Here is a 15,290-nt window from a genome sequence, read left to right as displayed (position 1 = left end):
CTCAACCCAATGGGATAACTGTAGTAAAGTGACTTATTCCTTATAATGCTCAACTCGAACTTTTAATGAAGATCAGCACACATATACATTATACACAGCCATTAGCTCTACAGCTGTCAAAACACTACTCGTCCCGTTGCCTAGGAACCCGCCTGGACCCCCTAGTGGTGGTCACGGTGCAGCCTGATCAAAAATGGCACATTAACATTACAACATTCCCTCCACCCATAGTCCAGTCAAATATTCATAGTCCCCTCTTAGTGTAATACACAACCCCCAGAAATCACTGAGTCCGTGTGAAAACACAGTCCTTGAGATATGATGGAGGTTTCCTTTGGCGAGCGGTGCCCCTGACTCCCACTTCTGCATCCTGTGCTTGATCACCTGGTTCAGGCTCATCTGGTTCCTGATCAACTGCTCCTGGTGGTGCTGAATGGAAATCCTCTGGAAAACTGTCCTCGGATGTGTCACGAAGAGTTTCCTTCTGATCATAACGTGGACGGATCTGATCTTGATGTCTTCTCACCAGCTTGCCATCTTGAGTTTTTGCTGTCCAAGACACTGGACCAGTCCTCTCCACGAGTCTTGCCTGAATCCATTTCTGGCCCGCATATCCTCGTATGTATACGGCTTCACAGTCTGTGAACACTTGGTCCCTTGCCCTTTTGTCGTGGTTCTGTTTTTGTTTTTCCTGGTTTGAGCTCACTTTGTCTGACAGTGCTGGCCTGACCATGTCCAGCTGCATTCGCAATCTCCTGTTCATTAGCAGCTCCGCAGGTGTGGTGCCAGTTGATCTGTATTCAAACAGGAAACTCGACACCTTTGTTTCCACACTTCCCTCCCCCATCTTCTTGATGGCTTCCTTGAAGATCCGTACAGCGCGCTCCGCACAGCCATTTGAGGACGGGTGGTATGGGGCTGTTGTTACATGTTTTACGCCATTTTTTTTTAGGAAATGTTCAAACTCTGCACTGACCAGACTTGGCCCATTGTCTGTAACCAGACTTGCTGGGATGCCATGAGTGGCAAATATGCTTCTCAATTTCTCTTGAAGAGGTTATGGACTGCATTGGGATGATCTCCATCCACTTGGAGTAAGCATCGATGACAATCAGAAACATTTTTCCTAGAATGGGCCCGCAAAAATCCAAATGTAGTCTCATCCATGGCTGATTTGGCCACTCCCAAGGATGTAGCGGCCGGAGGTGTGGCCTGGTTAGCTTGACATGTATGGCATCTGCGCACTGCTGCCTCCAACTCCTCATCCATGTTGGGCCACCACACGTAACTCCGGGCTAGGGATTTCATCCTTGAGACCCCTGGATGAGCTGCATGTAGCTCTTCCGTCATTACCTGCCGACCTGGAGGTGGTATTACCACCCTTGTCCCTCACAGAAGGCAGCCATCTTCCACACTCAACTCATGCTGTCTTTTCATATACGGCTTCACTCGTGGATCAGTACATACCTTGGGCCAGGAACCATGTAACAGCCATTGTTGCACTCTGGACAAAATTGGATCTCGTCTGGTCCAGTCCCGGATCTGCTTGGCTTGCAATGGTGTGCCATTCATGTGTTCCATCAGCATTATTACCTCTTCCTCGCGTGGTGTACTGCTGGGCCTGACTGGTAATGGGAGTCGGCTCAAAGCATCAGCGTTGCCATGTTTCGAGCCTTCCTTGTATTCTAAGGTGTATTCATAAGCTGCCAAAAGCAAGGCCCACCTCTGCATTCTGGCTGCCGCCAACTGTGGAATGCTTTTGCTCTCACCCAAAAGACCCAGTAGCGGTTTGTGATCTGTGACAATGGTGCAGTGCTTGCCGAAAAGGTATTGATGAATTTTTTTAGGCCAAACATGATGGCTAGTGCCTCCTTTTCCAATTGAGAGTAACCCCTCTCAGCCACTGTTAGTGAACGTGACATGTATCCAATGGGCTTCTCTGAACCATCTGGGAAACGGTGAGATAGAACGGCTCCCACACCATATGGCGAAGCATCACAGGCCAGATAAAGTGGCTTTCCATCATCAAAGTGTATCAATAATTTACCAGATTGGAGACACTTTTCTGCTGCCTCGAATGTTCGACTCTGATTCGTCGTCCATTTCCACACATTTCCCTTTCTCAACAGTTCGTGTAAAGGCTCCAAAATGGTGGATATGTTTGGCAAGAATCTGTGATAGTAATTTAGCATTCCAAGGAAGGATTTCAACTGTGTCTGGTCAGTTGGCTGAGGAGCATTTACAATGGCTTCAACCTTGTCCGCCACTGGATGTATGCCGTTGCAGTTGATTTTGTAACCGAGATACACTACCTCGGGTGCCATAAACACACATTTTTGTTGTCGCAAGCGAAGGCCTGCAGCTGCAATTCTCTCAAGCACCGCTGCGAGATTTTTTAAGTGACTAGCATCATCCTTCCCTGTTACTAAAATGTCGTCCACTCTCACCACTATTTGAGGCAGTCCCTGCAATAGACCATCCATGGTGCGCTGGAAAAAACCTGGTGCCGAAGACACCCCATACGGCAATCTTGTGTACTGGTATAGTCCTCGATGTGTGTTTATTGTGGTGAACTTCTTTGAGTCCTCATCTAACCTGAGTTGCTGGTAGGCTTGAGACATGTCCAGTTTTGTAAATTTTTTTCCATCTCCTAATACTGCTAACAAGTCCTCTGTTTTCGGGATTGGGTAGTTATCTGATTTTGACTCTGGGTTTACAGTGACTTTATAGTCCCCACAGATTCTAGTTGTTTTGTCCGGTTTTATGATGGGCACAATGGGGGCGGCCCACTCCGAAAAGTTCACGGGTTCAAGAATGCCTTCCTTCTCCAGCCTCAACTTTGTCTTTTAGTGCATATGGCAGTGGTCGAGCTTTGAAATATCTTGGCTTGGCATCTCCCTCAACATAGATTTTTGCTGAGGCCCCGACTAACGTACCCAGTTCCTTCTTAAAAACATCCTCATGTCTCGTGAGTAGCTCATCTAAGTCCTGCTGTATACTTAACCTTAGGCTAAATAAAGTGCTCCAATCTATTTTAATTGCTTTCAGCCAATTTCTGCCCATGAGATTTGGGCCCTCTCCCTTTACCACCAGTAATGGTAATTGTTTAGCCTGCCCTCTGTAGCTGACTTGCACATGCAGTTTCCCTAACACTCCCACCTTGTCTTTGGTGTAGGTGTATAGTTTCACGTGTGTGTGCTGGAGTCTTCCTCCCCCCATCTTTTGGTATGTGTCCTCAGTAATTATCGTCATACCTGCCCCAGTGTCAATTTCAAATTCAACGTCATGTCCATTTATTTGTATGTGATGTTTGTATGGTTCCACTTTCTCTTCCATAGTTAGGTTATAGAGTGTGTGTGCATATTCTACATTTTCGGTCTCATTTCCCAACCTGTAAGTTGCACCTGATGTTGGTCCTTCAGGTTTCCTTATCTGCCTGGCACTACGACATTTTCTGGCCAAGTGCCCCCTCTTGTGGCAATTGTGGCAAACTGCATCAACGAACCGGCAGTCTGTTGGCCCATGACTACCACCGCACCTGAAACAGCCACTCAGTGGGACTCGCCGATCTGCTCCTGCCTGGACTTTGTGGACCGTTCCATCTGCCCCAGTTAGTTGCAAGTCCGCCAGGTCCTTGGATGCTGTTTCCATCGATGTGGCCAAGTCAATGGCCCGTGCCAGAGTCAATTTTTAATCATCCTCAGACAACAAACGACGTTGGATGTGATCATCGTTGATACCACACACGAGTCTGTCTCTAAGCATGTCATCTAATGCAGTTCCAAATTTGCAATGTTCCGTGAGCCTCCTTAGCTCCGCAACAAATGAAGAAATGGACTGACCTTGTTTTCTCAATTTGGAATGAAATTTGAATCGTTCCACAATCAAACTGGGTTTTGGCGCGAAGTGATCCGTTAATTTCTGAAGCATCTCCGTCAATGTCATGTCTATATCCGCCGGCTTACCGGGCTGGCACAAATCTCGCAACACTGCATATACTTTAGCCCCACACGAACTCAGGAAAATTGCCTTCTTTTGTCCTTCGTCTGTGATTTTGTTAGCCACGAAGTAAAAGTCCAGTCGTTCAGCATACTGTTGCAAATCATCCGTAGCTTGGTCAAACTCCGTTAAATTTCCAAACAACGCCATTGATGTCTTGATTTTTTTTTTCCTCGTCGCCAATGTAGTAAAGTGACTTACTCCTTATAATGCTCAACTTGAACTTTTAATGAAGATCAGCACACATATACATTATACACAGCCATTAGCTCTACAGCTGTCAAAACACTACTGGCCCCGTTGCCTAGGAACCCGCCTGGACCCCCTAGTGGTGGTCACGGTGCAGCCTGATCAAAAATGGCACATTAACATTACAACAATGACAATGAGAAAAGAAAAGAAATGGCAGATCAACTGGTCTAAAATGGGGGTCTATTTAAAGGCAAGACTATACAAATGAGTTTTAAGATAGGACTTACATGCTTCTACTGAGGTAGCATCTCTAACTGTTACCGGGAGGGAATTCCAGAGTACTGGAGCCCGAATAGAAAACGCTCTATGGCCCGCAGACTGTTTTTGGGTTCTGAGAATCTCTAATAAGCCTGAGTTCTAAGAACGCACAATTCTTGCCTGGACATATGGTACAATACAATCAGCAAGATAGGATGGAGCTAGACCGTGTAGTATTTTATACATAAGTAGTAAAACCTTTAAGTCACATCTTCAGTGCACAGGAAGCCAGTGCAGGTGAGCCAGTATAGGCGTAATATGATCAAACTTTCTTGTTTTGTCAAAAGTCTAGCAGCCGCATTTTGTACGAATTGTAATCTTTTAATGCTAGACATGAGGAGACCCGAAAATAATGTTTCAGTAATCGAGACGAGACATAACGAACGCATGAATAATGATCTAATTTTAGCGATGTTTCAAAGATGTTGTGACACACACACACTCTGTGCTTCCCTCTGCTGCGGTAGCACACAGAAGCTCCACTAGGAACACCAGACACGCCCCTGCACTCGTCAGGCAGACCGCGCCCACTCTCCGCCGCAGCCGGCGGCAATCAACATCTGACACACCTTGGAATTGATGAGGGACAGCAGTATAAAGACGGTTGACGCTGACTCATCGACGTCGGAATGTAAATCTACTACCTGTAAGCTGCACGTCTCTGACAACCTCATGATCTTGCTCGTTGCCTGTTTCCTTGTGCCTTTTTGTTCCCCTGATCCCTGTATCTCCAGTTCTTCCCCTAGCGCTCGTGTCACCACTGCTGTTTCCCTCCTGGACCTGGTTTGCCTTCCCCGTTCCTTCAATCAATCAATCAATGTTTATTTATATAGCCCTAAATCACAAACGTCTCAAAGGACTGTACAAACCACTACGACTACGACATCCGCGGAAGAACCCACATAAGGGCAAGGAAAATTCACACCCAGTGGGACGCCAGTGACAATGATGACTATGAGAAACCTTGGAGAGGACCTCAAATGTGGGCAACCCCCCCCCCCCCCCCCTTGACCCTGTTTTGGACTTTCGGACTCTCTCTCCTGCCTTTGACCCCTGCTTGGACCTTGGACTTTGCCTGGCTTCTCCCCCCTCGGATTTGGACGCTGAAACATCCAACTCGCACCTCAACAAACCTCACGGTATTCCATCCATCCATCCATTTTCTACCGCTTATTCCCTTTTGGGCTCGCGGGGGGCGCTCGAGCATATCTCAGCTACAATCGGACGGAAGGCGGCGTACACCCTGGACAAGTCGCCACCTCATCGCAGGGCCAACACAGATAGACAGACAACATTCACACTCACATTCACATTCACACACTAGGGCCAATTTAGTGTTGCCAATCAACCTATCCCCAGGTGCATGTCTTTGGAAGGGGGAGGAAGCCGGAGTACCCGGAGGGAACCCACGCATTCACGGGGAGAACATGCAAACTCCACACAGAAAGATCCCGAGCTTGGATTTGAACCCAGGACTGCAGGACCTTCGTATTGTGAGGCAGACGCACTAACCCCTCTGCCACTGTGAAGCCACGGTATTCACATATGGTAATTCCACACATAGTCATTCATGCAGACACATAGTAGCATACACACTCCACGTAATCATCAAGTATTCAATAAATCTGTTGAACTTGACATCCCGTTGCTGTGCCGTCTCCTTCCCCAGTACAACATAACAAAAGATGAAAGAAGGCTGTTTTAGAAACTTTAGTAACTTTTAGTTCACTTGGGAATCTCTTTTTTATGCAAATGCAGATACAACATTACCGGATCGGCACGTGGACTAAAACATTTTTAATCAGCATCAAATAAAACATAGCAACATTGGAAATCACTTTTATTATCTCATTTTTTTTATTCTTTAATTAGGATTCACTTTTTGGGTTATTTGTTCTGAAGTAGGTCAAGCCCTAGTTAGGGTAGTACAGTTTTGTATTAAAAAAAAAATTGTAATCATGCTCTAGTTTTTATTCTAATTTCATTTACACTTATATATATATATATATATATATATATATATATATATATATATATATATATATATATATATATATTGTCACGCGTTCGGCGCACTTGTTGCGCGGAGTTGCCACTTCATGGATGCACAACGACCAGTCAGCAGGATTGCAGGTAAGACTTGTTTTTAATATAATAAAACAAAAGAACACTGACACAAAAATGGAAAAATAAAGCGCGTGCCTAAGCACGGGAAGCTAATGCTAAACTTAGCTGGAGACAAAAAGTACAAAAATATAAGGCGGAACTTAGCACATGGTAAGACATAGAACAAAATACTTAACGTGACTTGTTGAAGCAAACAAGAGTCCAAGACTGAATGTCAAACAGGGGCGGGCATATGTAGGGAGATAAATAATCAAGGGCAGGTGCGCGTGATCAAAGCAGAGACAGGTGACACTAATTGGGTAACTATGACAACGGAAACAAAACCAGGAAGTGCCACAAAGAACTGAGGAGGACAAATACTAGACAGAATGTGATAAACAGAACCAAAACCAGAATATGCCATGATCCAAGACGTGGATCAGGACATATATATGTATATATATATATATATATATATATATACATTTAGACTCAACTTATTTGTGTACTTTTGTCCGTATTTGTTCAAACGGTCTTGTGACAACAATGTTGTTTTTTTTCAAGTATAGCAAAATTCTAAATGATGTCTTTGTCAAAGCATGGGATGATGGCACCATCTTGAATGTTTGCGATGAAAACACAACAAAAATACAATTATAATTAATATTTCAGAACAATTCCTACGAAAGCAATACTATTTGTTTAAATTTAAATCAATCTGATCTACATTTTGATACTACTGCAATTTTGATTGTTTTTGTTCATTTAAAAAAAGCAGTAAAATAAAAAGAACTATAACAACGAGCCAGTCTTTTGAGCGGTTCTTTGAAAGGAACAACTCTAAAAGCTCCAGCTCCCTTCAAAGACAAATTTGCTCTGCAATTTCCACTTTCGTTTTTTTAGCTTCGTCGGCGATCACTCGAAACGAGTATGATTGTACCCCTGTTGGTGGGATTGTCTTCAGGAGAAAGCCTGTGCGTAAAGTGGGGAGTCTGGTGCACAGACAGCCACCACACTGTCCTTGGCAAAGAGAAGGCCAGGGTCCAATGGCATGTAGACCAAGACAATTGGAGGCCCATCTTTGCTGCAGCCTTCTTCCGCCTTTGTGACCGTTGTGGAGCTTCTTTGCAACCATCATCCGCCCACTCCGCCATTAAGGTTTTTTTTAGCTTCACACACACACACACACACACACACACACACACACACACACACACACACACACACACACACACACACACACATACACACACACACACACACACACACATCTTTATATCTGCTGCAGACATACAGTCATACTGTGTACATACAGATGCACTGGAATGCATTCAAAGATGGAACTGTAAACAAATATTCTGCAACTAGACTCCATGTTTATTTCTTTTTTCAACTTGTAGCTTACATCTGACTCACTGTGATGCTTGATTTTGTTATGGACGTGTTATTATATGTCAGGTAATGCCAAAGAAAATGGAACCTTTATACAAATAAGACATACCTCTCCACTCTCACACTCCTTTTCTTCTGCTGTCAGGGCGTTGCAGACTATTGTGTTGTAAAGGAATAATTAAGTGTTTTCTGAAGAGGGAAGTAATAGGCCAAAGGTGCAGATGCATCAGCACGCACTTATAGTGATAACAATTTCACAGGTTACAACAGGCCTCTTTTGTTTGGTGAGCATGAACTCTGTGCTCACATAACAAGCCTTCTAAAGTACACAGAGCAGAGTCAACGTGCTCTATGTATTTATGAAGGCTGTTATTTCTGGTCGTTACAGTTACATACTGAAAGGTTCCCATGTTAACCTTTCTTTTTGTCATTAAAAATGATAAAACATGAGAACATTTTCCCATTTTCTTATGAGTCCATGAAGTGCAATGAAAAGCCAACACTGCGTAACAATTACTGGAGCATATCTTTGACTGGACAACAGCAAACACACAGAGCTGGGAAGAGGAGAGTTTAGTCCAAGGGTGTCCAAACCACGGCCCACAGGCATCTTCAATTTGGCCCGTGAGACAACGGCACAACTTTAATTTCAATAAGCAACCTGGCCTGGCAGGTTGTTTTTGTATTAAATTTACAAACCCCAAAACCAGTGAAGTTGGCACAGTGTGTAAAAAGTAAATACAATTATTTGCAAATTCTGTTCAACCTATGTTCAATTGAATATATCGCAAGGACAAGATACTTAATGTTAGAACTGGAAAACGTTGTTCTTATTCGTAAAGATTACCTCATTTGGAATTTGATGCCTAAAACATGTTTCAAAAAAGCTGGCACAAGTGGCAAAAAAGACTGAGAAAGTTGAGGAATGCTCATTAAACACTTATTTGGAACATCCCAGAGTTGAACAGGCTAATTGGGAACAGGATGGATGGATGGATGGTGTCATGATTGGGCAAAAAAGCAGATTCCATGAAATGCTCAGTCAACAAGGATGGGGCGAGGGTCACCACTTTGTGAACAAATGCGTGAGTAAATTGTGGAACCGTTTAAAACCAACATTTCTCAACGAGCTATTGCAAGGAATTTAGGGATTTCACCATCTACGGTCTGTAATATCATCAAAAGGTTCAGAGAATCTGGAAAAATCACTGCATGTCAACGGTTATATTACAGACCTTCAATCCATCAGTGGGTACTGCATCAAAAAGCGACATCAGTGTGTAAAAGATATCACCACCAGGAACACTTCAAAAAAACACTGTTTGTAACTACAGTTCGTCGCTACATCTGTAAGTGCATGTTAAAACTCTACAATGCAAAGCGAAAGCCATTTATTAACAACACCCAGAAACACTGCTGGCTTTGCTAGAGCCCAAACTCATCTAAGATGGACTGATGCAAAGTGGAAAAGTGTTCTGTGGTCTGAAGAGTCCACATTTAAAATTGTTCTTGGAAACTGTGGACGTTGTGTCCATACAGGTTTTGGAGCAACTTATGTTGCCATCCGTACAACGTTATCATAGACGCCCCTGCTTATTTCAGCAAGACAATGCCAAGCCACGTGTTACAACAGCGGGGCTTAATAGTAAAAAAGTGCGGGTACTAGACTGGCCCGCCTGTAGTCCAGACCTATCTCCCATTGAAAATGTGTGGCACAATATGAAGCCTAAAATACGACAACAGAGACCCCGAACTGTTGAACAACTTAAGCTGTATATCAAGCAAGTATGGGAAAGAATTCCACCTGAAAAGCTTAAAAAATGGGTCTCCTCAGTTCCCAAACATTTACTAAGTGTTTTTAAAAGGAAAGGCCATGTAACACAGTGATAAAAATGCCCCTGTGACAACTTTTTTTTTACAATGTGTTGCTGCCATTAAATTCTAAGTTAATGATTATTTGCAAAAATAAATTAAGTTTCTTAGTTTTAACATTAAATATCTTGTCTTTGCAGTCTATTCAATTTAATACAAAATTGAAAAGGATTTGCAAGTCATTGTATTCTGTTTTACGAATTACACAACGTGCCAACTTCACTGGTTTGATAGTTGCCAATTTGTCGCCATCTTATGAGTAATTTAAGAAAACTAAGGTCAGTGACCATGAAGTTTATATTCTTGATGTCAGAAGCTCCGTATTATATTTTATGATCCAATCCAAACAACCTTTCCTAGACATGGTGCAGGAAAAAAAAAAAATCAACCAGCACATAAAGTCAACACACATGGTCACACATAATGAACTGCTCAATGAACTTTGTGGATATTGTATTAAAAAAAAAACATCCCATCACCATAAAATATTAAAAATTACACCCATATTGAAAGGCATGATGAGTAAAATGCAAAACACTCTCCACCAGGGCCTGAAGTTAACTTTTTTGGCCACCAGCCACTGTGGCAGGTGGATTTTGAAATCCACCTGCCACAGTGGTTTTTTACCAGCCAACATTTTCTGTGCCTAAAATAAAGGTGAACGACTCATTAAATGCATAAGAATGGTTTTTGAATTTGTACAGAATACACACGTACCACTAATACACTATACCGTATGTACACACACACACACACACACACACACACACACACACACACACACACACACACACACACACACACACACACACACACACACACACACACACACACACACACACACACACAAACGGGCTGCTAAGTTGTAACGATAACAGAACAGAGCAGCCATATTACTGTCACTGTGCTGTACTTTAGTTATATACTAACGTTAAAGCAGGTTGGTACTTACTCGCACATCCACACGTAGTCAGAGAAGGGTCTCATCTTCTTTCCTATACATAGTTCTCACAGTCGATTACCCCATCCCATGATGCTTTGCGCGCTGCCATTTTTAGAGGCAAGCTTTCATTGTTTACTCGCTTCGCTTCATTCCACTGCACAAAACCGGTATCAGTAATCTTACAAAACAAACGCAAATGGCCAGTAAACCACCAAAGAAGCGGTACAGAGATGGTTTGGATAAACAAAGGAGACAAAGATACGACAGCAAGACAGAAGCTTATCGGTATCGATCTGTGCGCAGTTTGTAAAACTAAAATGACTATAGCCTTCCTGCTATAACATACATAGACATTCTAAATTATCTGGTTTGTTCCAAGAGTGCTTATACTATGGAAGAATTAAAGACTTTCAAATCACTCGAGGCTTACAACCAGTTCGTGAATGGTTGGGTGAAAGATGTGTACAGCATGACGACAAAAAATTCAGGTCTGGAATTTAGTTTCTTGAAAATTTATTCACTTGATAGTCAATGGTTTAACTTCCAGAAATGTTCATCAATAAGTATTAAACAGGGACTTACTAAAACAAAGACTAAACACAACTTTGTTAAAAAGTAAACAAATGGTGAAGACTATATTGAGTGTTGACCGAGTAGCTTTGGCCTGCTACATTCAGTTAAATGGCACAACAGATCCACACACATTTGTCAAAGCACAAGCAACTGTTGCAATTTTGTCAATCTGCATCGTGTACTGACTACTGGTGTACATATCTAAACGGTCCTCAAATGGGTTTGAATCAGAATATTAGACATAACCTGCGTTTTCTGGGCCTGTAAAAAAATAATACCGTAGAATTAGTTTGAATATGAGAAAAATAAAATTCCTCGATTACTGTAACGTATTATTTTCGGGTCTCCCCATGTCTAGCATTAAAAGATTACAGTTGGTACAAAATGCGGCTGCTAGACTTTTGACAAGAACAAGAAAGTTTGATCACATTACGCCTGTACTGGCTCACCTGCATTGGCTTCCTGTGCACTTAAGATGTGACTTTAAGGTTTTACTACTTACGTATAAAATACTACACGGTCTAGCTCCATCCTATCTTGCCGATTGTATTGTACCATATGTCCCGGCAAGAAATCTGCGTTCAAAGGACTCCGGCTTGTTAGTGATTCCCAAAGCCCAAAAAAAGTCTGTGGGCTATAGAGCTTTTTCATTTCGGGCTCCAGTACTCTGGAATGCCCTCCCGGTAACAGTTCGAGATGCCACCTCAGTAGAAGCATTTAAGTCTCACCTTAAAACTCATTTGTATACTCTAGCCTTTAAATAGACTCCCTTTTTAGACCAGTTGATCTGCCGTTTCTTTTCTTTTTCTTCTATGTCCCACTCTCCCTTGTGGAGGGGGTCCGGTCCGATCCGGTGGCCATGTACTGCTTGCCTGTGTATCGGCTGGGGACATCTCTGCGCTGCTGATCCGCCTCCGCTTGGGATGGCTTCCTGCTGGCTCCGCTGTGAACGGGACTCTCGCTGCTGTGTTGGATCCGCTTTGGACTGGACTCTCGCGACTGTGTTGGATCCATTATGGATTAAACGTTCACAGTATCATGTTAGACCCGCTCGACATCCATTGCTTTCCTCCTCTCCAAGGTTCTCATAGTCATTATTGTCACCGATGTCCCACTGGGTGTGAGTTTTCCTTGCCCTTATGTGGGCCTACCGAGGATGTCGTAGTGGTTTGTGCAGCCCTTTGAGACACTAGTGATTTAGGGCTATATAAGTAAACATTGATTGATTGAAAATTGACTAAAACGTTTGCTTATCTGTAACAAAATGATCTGAACATATCTTCGATGACTGGGAGGGCTCGTCTTTCCTATTTATGCTTGCTAACCATGCCCTTCGCCGATCTTCGCTTATTTTCTGGGTTAGTTCGCCTTCGTGGCGACGAATTTTAGGAATACTAAAGAATCCACGTTTGACTGAACTTTGGCGGCGATTAGTGCACCCATTAACCCAACACGAAACTACCATATTGTGTGCTTTTGGCTACCTGCGTGACGATTGTTTGCCTTTCAAAATGTCGCACGACCCTTCGTGACCCGGATGAATGACGTCACATGAAAAGCATGTATTGCGTGTACATTCCGAAACAGGAGCTTCATCCTCTCCAACTGCGCTGTTTTCATTGAGGTCAGTGCCTTGACCGCAGCTGTCAGCTCTGGGGGAGCCGTCTTCCCCACTTTACAGTTGATCGTTTGCAAGTGGCTTTTTGAGGACTCGTGGTCCTTAATTGCCTCTAACTTTAAGTTTTTTGTCCCGATTACAAATGGGTTTGATTTCGCTTTCTCCGAGCCATACATACGGCAATCCTGACAATACATTCCTTCTGTTGTGACGTCGTAGACCAGGCAGTCGCGAACCTTGCCATCCCCGCTTACTTTCCACTTCGTATTAAAACGTCCTTTTTTTAAATCGTTCTCCTCGTCCTCCTTTTGTTGGCATGTTAAAGCCTGAGCCGTCCTCTTCACGCCAGCGATATGCCGCCACATTTTGGTTTTAAAATCCAAGAAAATGGCACGGGTGCTTGCTTAGAACACACAACACACATAGGCTACCTGATTGGTCAACACTTGTTCAGTGTTGTGTTGTCTTATTGGCAAGCATTTAATTCTCACCTTAAAACTCATTTGTATACTCTAGCCTTTAAATAGACCTCCTTTTTAAGACCAGTTGATCTGCCGCTTCTTTTCTTTTTCTCCTCTGTCCCCCCCTCCCTTGTGGAGGGGGTCCGGTCCGATGGCCATGGATGAAGTACTGGCTGTCCAGAGTCGGGACCCAGGATGGACCGCTCGTCGGGACCCAGGATGGACCGCTCGCCTGTGTATCGGTTGGGGACATCTTTACGATGCTGATCCGACTCCGCTTGGGATGGTTTCCTGTGGACGGGACTCTCGCTGCTGTCTTGGATCCGCTTTGAACTGAACTCTCGCGGCTGTGTTGGAGCCACTATAGATTGAACTTTCACAGTATCATGTTAGACCCGCGCGACATCCATTGCTTTCGGTCCCCTAGGGGGGGGGGGGGGGTTGCCCACATATGAGGTCCTCTCCAATGTTCTCATAGTCATCATCGTCACTGGCATCCCACTGGGTGTGATTTCTCCTTGCCCACTGGGTGTGAGTTTTCCTTGCCCTGATGTGGGTTCTTCCGAGGATGTCGTAGTCGTAGTGGTTTGTGCAGTCCTTTGAGACATTTGTGATTTAGGGCTATATAAATAAACATTGATTGATTGAATGTTCCCTCTAATTGTTAATGTGTGTGAGGATACGCAAAAACTCCCTGAGCATTCATCGGCAAACGTGAGCAATTTCAGACGTGCACACTTTGGCCACACCAGCAGCACACCTGTCCCAAAGCTGACTTAATAATTGAATAATCAAATGACAGCAGTCATTTTCCAGGACATTTTTTCTAATATAAGTGAATTGGCCCACTTAAATAAACAAACACAATCTTGTTTTTCATGAGCTGTGTGTTATAGTATTTTAGGCCTAGGTGAGGGTCCAGCTTTGGAAATAATTTGTACACCTTTCAGAGATCACATTTAGTTACGCTTAATATATCTTTTTGTTAGCATTCCTCTAGTCTAGTGACAGCGTTCCATGATTGATATTCATAAAAAAATGTACATTCTTAATAAATGACAGTAGAAAAAGCACATCTGTTTGGGAAGTCATAGTGTAACGATCTGGAATTGACACTCTGTGTGGTATTGGAGTTATCCGACTTTTTGTGTGGCCTTAAATGCATCACTGGCGAAGTGCCTTGACTACTGCGTGCGTTGGAGCAAGTAAGAGATGACAGTCGATATGACAGATGGCAAAGAGTTGGTTTGAACGTGGTTTGTACGGCAGACAATGACCAGTTTTGCGAGATAGAAGTTGTTGTTTTTTTTCTATGTTTCTGTTGTGGTTACGGCCGACAAACAGTTTTTTGTAATGGATGGAATTCCTGCCCTCTTTAAAGCGTCTCTAAAGACTTAATAATTTAACAGTGTTGACGAATATTGTTCTCCCCACTTGCCTTCACATGTTACTCACAGTTGCATTGCGAAATTATACAGAACAAATTGTTATCTGTGTTTATTGTGTTTATAGTTCAGATGGGATTTGACTGGGCGCAGCATGGATTTGCCGTGCGCAGAGGGCGTGTGAGCAATGCGCAATTGCGCAGGCGCGCACTTTAGAGGGAACGTTGCTTATTGGCTACCCGTCAATGTGGCATGTAGATTGACAGTTTCATCCGCCAATCACAAAAGTTACCCTCATCTGGCGTGTGGGCGGGTGCCAATTTCATTTCAAGTAAACAAGGTAAGAGCTGAACGTTCACATACTCTTGATATTCAGCTATAAAAAAACTAAAAAAAACTGACAAAATACAATGAACTGGATGAATGAGAAC

At 43.3% G+C, this 15,290-nt stretch overlaps 1 pseudogene; it reads right to left on the bottom strand.

Moving 5' to 3' along the window:
* Positions 1–283: 283 nt before the first annotated feature.
* Positions 284–2,018, bottom strand: LOC133562837 (uncharacterized protein K02A2.6-like; annotated as a pseudogene).
* Positions 2,019–15,290: the final 13,272 nt, after the last annotated feature.

This window comes from Nerophis ophidion, linkage group LG12 (genome assembly GCF_033978795.1).
Source record: "Nerophis ophidion isolate RoL-2023_Sa linkage group LG12, RoL_Noph_v1.0, whole genome shotgun sequence".
Taxonomy (NCBI): Eukaryota; Metazoa; Chordata; class Actinopteri; order Syngnathiformes; family Syngnathidae; genus Nerophis; species Nerophis ophidion.
The sequence above is the reverse complement of the archived record's forward strand: the minus strand, read 5'-3'. Positions and strand labels throughout refer to the sequence as shown.